The sequence below is a fragment of the Gnatocerus cornutus genome, chromosome 4 (genome assembly GCF_029298725.1).
Source record: "Gnatocerus cornutus isolate USDA-ARS CGAHR chromosome 4, icGnaCorn1.1, whole genome shotgun sequence".
Taxonomy (NCBI): Eukaryota; Metazoa; Arthropoda; class Insecta; order Coleoptera; family Tenebrionidae; genus Gnatocerus; species Gnatocerus cornutus.
The window spans coordinates 3,470,415-3,480,051 of NC_142236.1; the positions used below are offsets into that span (position 1 = coordinate 3,470,415).

Genomic DNA, 9,637 nt, shown 5'->3' on the forward strand with positions numbered 1-9,637 from the left:
TTCTCAGATTTATTGAATCTCGTTCTTATATTTATCTGCGACCAGATGTTCGGTTTTTTGGTAACGTCAGACTCCTCTATTTATTCTCATTTTCTGTCATCGGTTCTTTTATTTTTTCTCACTTTTCAAATTTTTGGGACGTATAAACAACTTTTCAGTATCTTGTGGATTGTTTCTCAGGCGTTTTATTCTCATGCAGGTTTTTCAAAATCTCACTTTTGTTTATTCTCAGTTTTAAAATTTAGCTTTGTTTTCATCTTCAACTGCTATCAGATGTTCGATTTCAAGGTTGCGCCAATCAAACTCATTTTCTATTAAACAAATTATCGGTTCTCTTATTTATTCTCACTTTTCAAATTTTTCGGATCTTTCAACATCTCAGTGTCTTCTGTTTTGTTTCGCTAATTGTTGTTTGTCATGCTTTCAAGTTTTTCAAAATCTCACTGTTATTTATTCTCACTTTGTGAAAACCAAATTGTTAGTGCTCATTTATTCTTACTTTTCTAAATTTTGAGACGTTTAAACAACTTCTCATTGTCTTGTGGTTTGTTTCTCAAGTTATTTTATTCCCTTGCTTTCAAGTTTCTCACAATCTCACTTTTATTCATTTTCTTATTTAAATTTAAGCTTTGTTCTCATCTTAATCTACTACCACAAACTTTTGGTTTTTATTTTGCGCCAATCAAATTTCTTTATTTATTCTCACTTTCTGTCGTCCAAACCATCAGTTCTCTTGTTTGTTCTCACTTTTCAAATTTTTGGGACGTTTAATCGACTTCTCGGTGCCTTATGATTTGTTTTTCACCAGTTTTATTCTCATGCTTTTAAATTTCTCAAATTCTCAATTTTATTTATTCTCACTTTTAAAACTTAGCTTTATTCTCGTCTTCGTCCGCTATCAAAAGTTCGAATTTTTTATTCTTTATCTATTCTCATTTCTGTCGAAATTTATCAATGTTCTCATTTATCACTTTTCAAATTTTTGAAATGGTTAACAATTTCTGTGTGTCTTGTGGTATTATTCTCAGTTTTTTTTAATATTTCAGTGCTTTAAAATTTTTCTCAGTTGCACTACAATTTTCCTAATGTATTTTAGAAAAATTTAACTATTTAAATGCGAAAGCAGAACCACTAAATGCGGGAGAACCTGAGAATACATCAGAAGATAGTATAAGACTTTTTATAAAAATGAAAATAAACAAAACAAACGAGATTTTGTTTGCCACAAGTTGTATATTTTAGAAATATACTACATAAAACGCTGAGAATAAATAAAAATGTTACCAACAGAACATCTACTGCACCCCAATTTTGTGTTTTTTCCCGAAAGTTTCCCCAGAAACCGTTAATTATTATGAACCCCGGAGTTCGGATTAGGCCGAGTCGAAACAATTGTTCAATTTAAGCATTTATCCTTTGATAATAATAACCCCCAGGGAAATGCGAGTTGCGAACATTGATTGTGAGCGTTCTGAATTAATCCGAAATGATGAATTTCGCCTCGAGCTTGAAATCAACTTTATCTCAAAAAAAACTAGAAAAATATTTGTACGCAACATTTCAAAGCGCTCTTCGTTAATTTTAACGAGACCTCCTTACCTACCGTCTTTTGTCTGATTCTCGAACATCAAAGCCAACGTCGATCCTCAAATAATTGCTAGGTACTTTTTGCTATTGATTACGAGTGCGACACGTGACAAAGTCGATGAAGGAAAATATGCCGCAGAAGCGCATCTTTTGATCGTCGAAGGAGATTAAGAGTTTTTTTTTGCGTTGCTCTCTTTGTTGTGTTTCGAATTTAAAAACGATAAATCGTGGGAGGTCAGGAGGGAAAATTCAAACGAAGAGGGATAAAAGCGGTCTATTCATGGAGAGAATATCGTCTTCAATAAAAGATGGCTTCGGTAATGTTTTCAGTGGATATTTCAGCTGGATTGATTATTGCGACGGGATTCAAAGGTGCCTTAGGAAGTCGTATAAATAAAACTTGCAGAACTTGTCGCATAAAATGAGAATAAATTTAGTTAAAACCATTCAATCAACAGTGAGAATAAAAGAAGCTCGAAATATGAGAATAAAATGAACTAATAAATAAGAAACCTGAGAATGTAGTTGACAGAAAATGAGAATAAATAATGGAGTTTGATTGACGCCGCCTAAAGATCGAATATTTACTAGTTGTTGAAGTTTTAAGCAAAACTTAGAATAAATAAAAGTGAGATGAGAAATTTTAAAACATAAGAATTAAATCCTGAGAAACAAACCACAAGACACTTAGAAGTTGTTTAAACGTTTCAAAAAATTGAAAAGAGAACTGATGATTTGAATGACAGAAAGTGAGAATAAATAAAGAAGTTTGATTGGTGCAACCTAAAAACCAAACATGTGATTGTAGATGAAGATGAGAACAAAGCTAAAATTTGAATCTGAGAATAAATAAAAGTGAGATTGTGAGAAACCTGAAAGCAAGAGAGTAAAATAACCTGAGAAACAAACCACAAGACAATAAGAAGTTGTTTAAACAAGCCAAAAATTAGAAAAGTGAGAATATACAGGGTCCGGCAACACTTGTGTCCACCCCCAAAATCGTCTTTAATTCTAAAGTTACAATTTTGAAAATTTGCATACGCTCATAGTTGACAAAGCTCTAGAAGCTGACGCAAAAATTTGTTTTTTATCACGGTTTGGTTGGCGTCGCGACGCCTCAGAAGTATAATTTTTAGCGATTTTTGAGTTCTTGCGGAAATATTTGCGATTGCATTTTTTTTTTCAACATAACTGTGATACAAATATCTGAGTTTTTATTTTAAATCTAATGCAAATTGTGTTTAAAATTTGCGAAAAAAACGCTGTTTTATCAAGTTAGTTTTCAAAATTCTGACAGCGCAGCGGCAAACTACGTTTACACCAAAATTTCACAAGTCACTTCATGCACTCTTATAAAGGTTAATTTTGATTAACACGGGCATGTTGCACTTTATGGACACCAGAAATCGTTAATTTACATCCACAAAGTGACAATTTCACCAATTAAGACTTTTGTTACAATTTAAAGCGAGCCAAAGGATAGATGTCATTTGTGACACAAGATGTTGACAGATGGGTGTAAACGTTGTTCCCAATTTTGACGTAATGAAATTGGAAACTAACTTGATAAAACCGCATTTTTTTCTCAAATTTTGAAGACAATTTGCATTGAATCTAAAATAACAACTGAAATATTTTTTACACATTTTTATTGAAAAAAAATTAAATTATGGGTTGATATCACAAACTCTCACAATGAACTAAAAATTACATTTTTAAGGCGTCGCGACGCCAAAACTATCAGTGACACAAAACACATTTTTGCGTCAGCTTCTAGAGCTTTGTCAACTGTGAGCGTAAGCAAATTTTCAAAATTTTATCTTTAAAATTAAAGACGATTTTGGGGGTGGACACAAGTGTTGCCGGACCCTGTATAAGCACTGATAATTTGGTTTTTAGAAGGTGAGAATAAATAAAAGCGAAATTTTTAAAAACTTGAAAGCATCAGAAAAAAAATTGCGAATCAAAGTAGAAGACACTGAAATGTTGAAAATTCGAAAAGTGAGAATAAATTTGAGTACTGATAATTTCGTTGGCAGAAAGTGAGAATAAATAAAGAAGTTTAATTGGCGCTACCTAAAAACCAAACATCTGGTAGCAGATGAAGATCAGAACAAAACTGAAATTTAAATCTGAAAATAAATAACAGTGAAATTTTGAGAAACTTGAACGTATGAGAATACAAAACCTAAGAAACAAACCACAACACAATAAGAAGTTGATTAAACAACCCAAAAATTAGAAAAGTGAGAATATATGAGCATTAAAAATTTGGAATACAGAAAGTGAGAATAAATAAAAGTGAGATTTTCAGAAACTTGAAAATACGAGAATAAAAAATTGCGACACAAACTAGAAGACACTGAGAAGTTGTTGAAACATCCCAAAAATTTGAAAAGTGAGAATAAATAAGATAATTTGGTTGACAGAAAGTACAAATAAATAAGAAACTTTAATTGCACATCTACAAACCGAATCTTGGGGCAGATGACTTCTCAGTCTTTGTTCTCACAAAGCTTAAATTTAAGGCTGACAATAAATTTAATTATAATTATTGAGAATAAAATTATATTAAGATAATCAGAAATAGGAAAGGTATGGGCAGGTGTAGACGTAGTGAAAAATATGAGAATGCAATTTAAAAAAAAAATGAGAAGTGAGAATGAATAAAAAACTTAGAATAAATAGAACGAAGTGAATTGTGTGGTTTCCCGACGTGATATGTCTGAGTACGATATAATATGGTGAAGCTTACTAGATATATTTTCGGTCCATGTCGAAAACAACTTCCTGGGCACTCGCCCCAAGCGAAATCTGATTTATAGTCTGTTTGCTCGCGATGTATTCGATATTTTTCATTAAAACTTCCCCGATAAAGCGGAAGTCAGGCAACGAACTCGAGTAAGTAAACGACGCCGATAAAGGTCAGAACGGGAACGTAAATATTGAACATAACAAAGGATAAGGAGATTAACAAGTACTAATTGCAAGAGCGACGGAGCTTATGCTACACAATAGCGCGCTTTTAGCGTCGATAAGGCACCCACGAGGGTCACGTGGTCTTTCCATTTCCGCTAATTACACAACAATTGGAGAACGAAGACGAGCGCAGGCGCAAAGTGTGTTAGAAAAAAAATTTACACTCGTAGATCAAGTTAGCGTGGTCTTGAGCGTAAAGGGGGCTTTATGTATGCACACAACACGTTGTTGCGTTAATTAAATTTCAAAATAATGAGCTTGTAGTTAAGGGAACGTTTTCCATGTAATTAATAATCTTGTAAAACGTCTTGAGATGAACAAATTGTAAACACATGGGGAAAGTGTTTGCGAAATCGGGTTGAAAAGTACTTAGGGGTTGTGCGTGGCTTGAATATTTCTCCTTCATTAACGCCGAATTTTAAATTAGTTAACACGGTCTTCCGTACTTTAATCATAATTAAAGGAGACTTTATCTTGTCAATATTTTTCATGCAGTATTACATAATTATATTTATAAAATTGGAATAAAACTTATTATTGTATATTGTATAGGCAACCAATAATACATCGATGTAGCTTTACTCATTAGATTTGATGTTGTCATCTTATTTTCATTCCACTAAAGTTATAATGATCAAAAATGCTGTCTTTTGCATATGATTTTTAAAATTTACGCATTTTTTTGGTTTCAGATGAAACTAAAAGGACCATTGAATATGAAAGCTGATGAAAAGTTCACTGAATCTTCACCGGGAAACATATCTATGGAATATCCTGTGAAGGGTTTTTGGTGTCTTTTGATGGTATGATAATTAAATTTAGAGATGAGCACGGATTTAGTTAACTTCTTTATTCTTCCAGGTTATAGTGCTTTGAAAATGTTTATTTTTGTCGTGAAATCTCAAAAACGAAAGACTTACCGACAGTTAAAGTCGACGAAGAAACGAAAGCAGACGAACAACCAGCTGGAGACACGTTTATCGAAGATGTGGAAGAAACTTGGTGTCTTTGGAATCATTTTAGGAGCTCAACTGGACATCAGGACTTAAATCTGAGAAGTACTTCAAAATTCTGCTGCTTGTGTCAGAGATCTGTTCTTCTCCACTCAGTGGACTACAGTAAATTTGACGACATGGTAATTGAGCACCTTTTTACATAAGAATAAGTGGAATGCAAAAATTCGATAATTTTGGCGAATAATTCAAAGTCCAAGTGTGACTCACTCTAGGGTGCAAAACCTAATTCTGTCGATTTCTCGCTTATTCGTAAACCAATTATAATGAAATTTGTCTCATTTGACGTAAAATTTCGAGTAAAATCCAAAAATGGGCGCTAAATTAACATACGTCGAAAAATAAGAGAGGTAGAAGCGTTTAAAGTTTGGTCATAGTGCGCCTGGTAAGAATCGTTCTGTTTAATTTCATGCCTACAGTTGAATTGTTAGGCGCACTAAAATTTTCATTAATTTGTGTTTTCAAGAAGTTGGCAAGAACTCACAGAAAGTCATTGAAAGCTAATTTGGTAATTAGGAAGTGACGAATTCTATACTTGTTGTTTTGTCATGTATTTGTAACAAATTTTCGCCGCAATTTTCGAAAATTCTGAGACGTTTTGATTGCAGGTAAAACCAAAAAAACGAAAATATAAGGCAGATGAAGAATTTTCTGAATTACCAGTTGGAGACACGTCTGTAAACCCTGCTGACGATTTTTGATGTGTGGAATGATTTTGGGAGTTCAACTGGACTTCAGGATATCATGGATCCAAAAATAGAAGGAAGTTTCGAGAAAAGCGAATGACTTGAAGCTTCTGCTGGTTGTGTCAGACATCCATTCTTCTGTACTTAGTGAACTGTTGGCAGTAAATTTGATGATATGGTAATTGAGCTAGAATTGAGCACAGATTCAGCTAATTTCTCTATTTTGTTATTATGTAGTGCGCGATTTGTCAACATTGATTACTTATTGCTTATTAGTTTAATCATCGCTCTGATGACGTGGTGGTGTTTGTGAATACATTGTATTTTTGATAATTTATTGCTAATGCTATTTGAATTTCCCTCAATTTTTACGAATTCCACTTGACTTATGATAGACCAAAAAATACTTGGGTCTTATTGGCTGTTTCGAAGACACGGAACGTGCTGTATAATTGGTTGCCTATGGTTGAAATATTGAGCGCATTTTATTTTTTTTGTTTTTAAAGGAGACAAGCAACACTGTCAAAACATCTAAAAAACGTATTTCTTAATTTGATTAGGAAGTGTCCAATTCTGTAATTTCTGGCTTTTTTGATGTTTTGATATCAAATTTTGGGCTCAATTTTCATTTCATGTAATTTAATTGCAGGTAAAACACAGAAGACCCTAAATATGAAGGCAGATGAAGAATTTTCTGAACACCAGTTGAAGACACATCCGTGGAAGATGTTTGGTATCTTAGGAGTCACGTTGGGAGTTCAACTGAACATCAAACCATGGATCCAAATATTGAAGTTTCTGGAAAATGAGAATTTTTTGAAACTTCTGCTGGTTGCATCTGGCTTTTATTCTTCTCTTCTCAGAGGACTATTAACAGTAAATTTAATGCCATTGTAAGTGAGCCCAAATTCAACCTTTGAAAATGTTCATCGTTTTCTTAACGCCTTTCTGTTCATTGGATGGTTTCGGAGCCATTGACTTCAAAAGTAGTATAAGAAGTTAAAAAAATTGTTTAATAATTTAGCATCTCAGTTTTGTCATTGGAAATTTTATCTTCTGCTATTTGGGTAATTAGCACAGTTTTTTTAATGTTATTTGTAAAACTAGAAAGGGATCGAACTGAGAATTGTAAATTTCTAGTTTTTGCCATTTGACAATTTAAATTTTGCTTAATTTTTTTTAATTCCCACTGAACTTACAAGTTACAATACTTCAGATGGCATGTATAATTGGTTGCCTACCTTTAATAAATTGTGGTGTGTTTTTTTTTTAAATTTAATTGTTTCAAGATTTCACTAATTTTTGAACGTGTTTTCAGGAAAGAAGAACATGTTGAAAAGATACCTCGATTGTCACATGAAGGATCAGGAAGCGACTCCTAAATTGGGCCAGGAAGGGACGAATTCTGTTATTTTTACCTTTGTCATGTTTTTGTAAGAAAATCTCACAGCTTTGTTCGAATTTCTATCATTTTATTAGTTATCAATGTTTGAGATTTGCAATCCTTAGAATCTATTACTGTGGCGATTGCGTCAAATTTTGAGGTAGATTTTGGTGCTTGTTAGCTTTAATTAAGTGTAAAAAATTATAAAGTAGAACGAGAATGTAGAGAACGAAAAATAAAAGTTCTAAAAAGGGTCGAGTTGTTTTTATACCATTTTCTAAAACACGTTATGTAGGCAACCAACAATACACTGACGATAATTAATTTTTTTTATCTAAAAACAAAAATCCTTTTTTCTTTTTTTTTTTCTCGAAGAAAACTTCAGATTTTGTGGAAGGCAGAAAAGAAATTAATGCATTCAAGAAAGTCAAGTTTGGTTGAAAGCAAACTTTCGTGTCGAACTAAAAACGTTCATTTTTTTCCGACTAAAAGTTAGCAATGGGTTACTAGAAAAATTCTGAAAAATGATCTTTTTTACAAACATTTTTAAATTTTTCTCATTTTTCTCAAAAATGCCATCTCCGTTATTAAGCCGAATTTTGAAAAACGGACCACAGATTCGGAATCGGGGCCCCCGGCTTAACCCACTACCCCGAGAAACACGCTATTTAAATATGGAAAAATTTTATTATTTTTTTTCATTTTTTTTAATAAATTTTTCTATTTTTCTTTTGGCTCTTGCCCCAAAGGCCATCCATCTTTTGGTGGCGATAAAATTGCTCTACAACGCTTAGTTTTCGAGTTATTCGCGTTTGAAAAATCGAAAAATCCATTAAAAAAATTAAAAAAAATAAAATTTTTCCAAATTTTAACAGCGTGTTTTTCGAGGTAGGGGGTAAAGCCGGGGGCCCCGAGTCCGAATCGGTGGTCCGTTTTTCAAAATTCGGCTTAATAACGGAGATAGCATTTTTGAGAAAAATTGAAATATTTCAAATTTTTCGAGGAAAAAGTTCATTTTTCAGATTTTTCTCAAAAATGCTATCTCCGTTATTAGGCCGAATTTTGAAAAACGGACCACAAATTTGGAATCTGGGCCCCCGGCTTAACCCACTACCCCGAAAAACACGCTATTTCAATTTGGAAAAATTTTATTTTTTTTTATTATTTTTTTTTATTTTTTTAATGAATTTTTCTATTTTTCAAACGCGAATAACTCCTTTATTTACGAAGGGATTTGCTTGAGGTTAGTACCAGCTCTTGCCCTAGAGGCCCTCCATCTTTTGGTGGAGATAGAATTGCTCTACAGCGCTTAGTTTTCGAGTTATTCGCGTTTGAAAAATCGAAAAATCCACAAAAAAAAATGATAAAAAAAATAAAATTTTTCCAAATTTTAATAGCGTGTTTTTCGGGGTAGTGGGTTAAGCCGGGGGCCCAGATTCCGAATCTGTGGTCCGTTTTTCAAAATTCGGCTTAATAACGGAGATAGCATTTTTGAGAAAAATCTGAAAAATTTAAAAATGTTTGTCGAAAAAGTTCATTTTTCAGAATTTTTCCCGATTTTTCTCGAAAATGCTATCTCCGTTATTAAGCCGAATTTTGAAAAACGGACCACAGATTCGGAATCTGGGCCCCCGGCTTAACCCACTACCCCGAAAAACACGCTATTTCAATTTGGAAAAATTTTAATTTTTTTTGATTTTTTTTAAATTTTTTTTTATGAATTTTTCTATTTTTCAAACGCGAATAACTCCTTTATTTACCGAGGGATTTGCTTGAGGTTAGTACCAGCTCTTGCCCTAGAGTCTCTCCATCTTTTGGTGGCGATAGAATTGCTCTACAACGCTTAATTTTCGAGTTATTCGCGTTTGAAAAATCGAAAAAATCCACAAAAAAAATGATAAAAAAAATAAATTTTTTCCAAATTTCAATAGCCTGTTTTTCGGGGTATTGGGTTAAGCCGGGGGGCCCGATTCCGAATCTGTGGTCCG

The 9,637-nt window shown here is 33.0% G+C and overlaps 2 long non-coding RNA genes across 2 annotated transcripts; both read left to right on the forward strand.

The window, feature by feature from the left end:
- Window positions 1-5,437: 5,437 nt before the first annotated feature.
- LOC148176058 (uncharacterized) lies at window positions 5,438-6,437 on the forward strand. Its single transcript, XR_015770066.1, has 2 exons — window positions 5,438-5,701; window positions 6,188-6,437. It is a non-coding gene; the product is annotated as an uncharacterized LOC148176058 (long non-coding RNA).
- A 531-nt stretch (window positions 6,438-6,968) lies between these two features.
- Window positions 6,969-7,669, forward strand: LOC148176059 (uncharacterized). The gene is made up of 2 exons (XR_015769885.1): window positions 6,969-7,158; window positions 7,584-7,669. It is a non-coding gene; the product is annotated as an uncharacterized LOC148176059 (long non-coding RNA).
- Window positions 7,670-9,637: the final 1,968 nt, after the last annotated feature.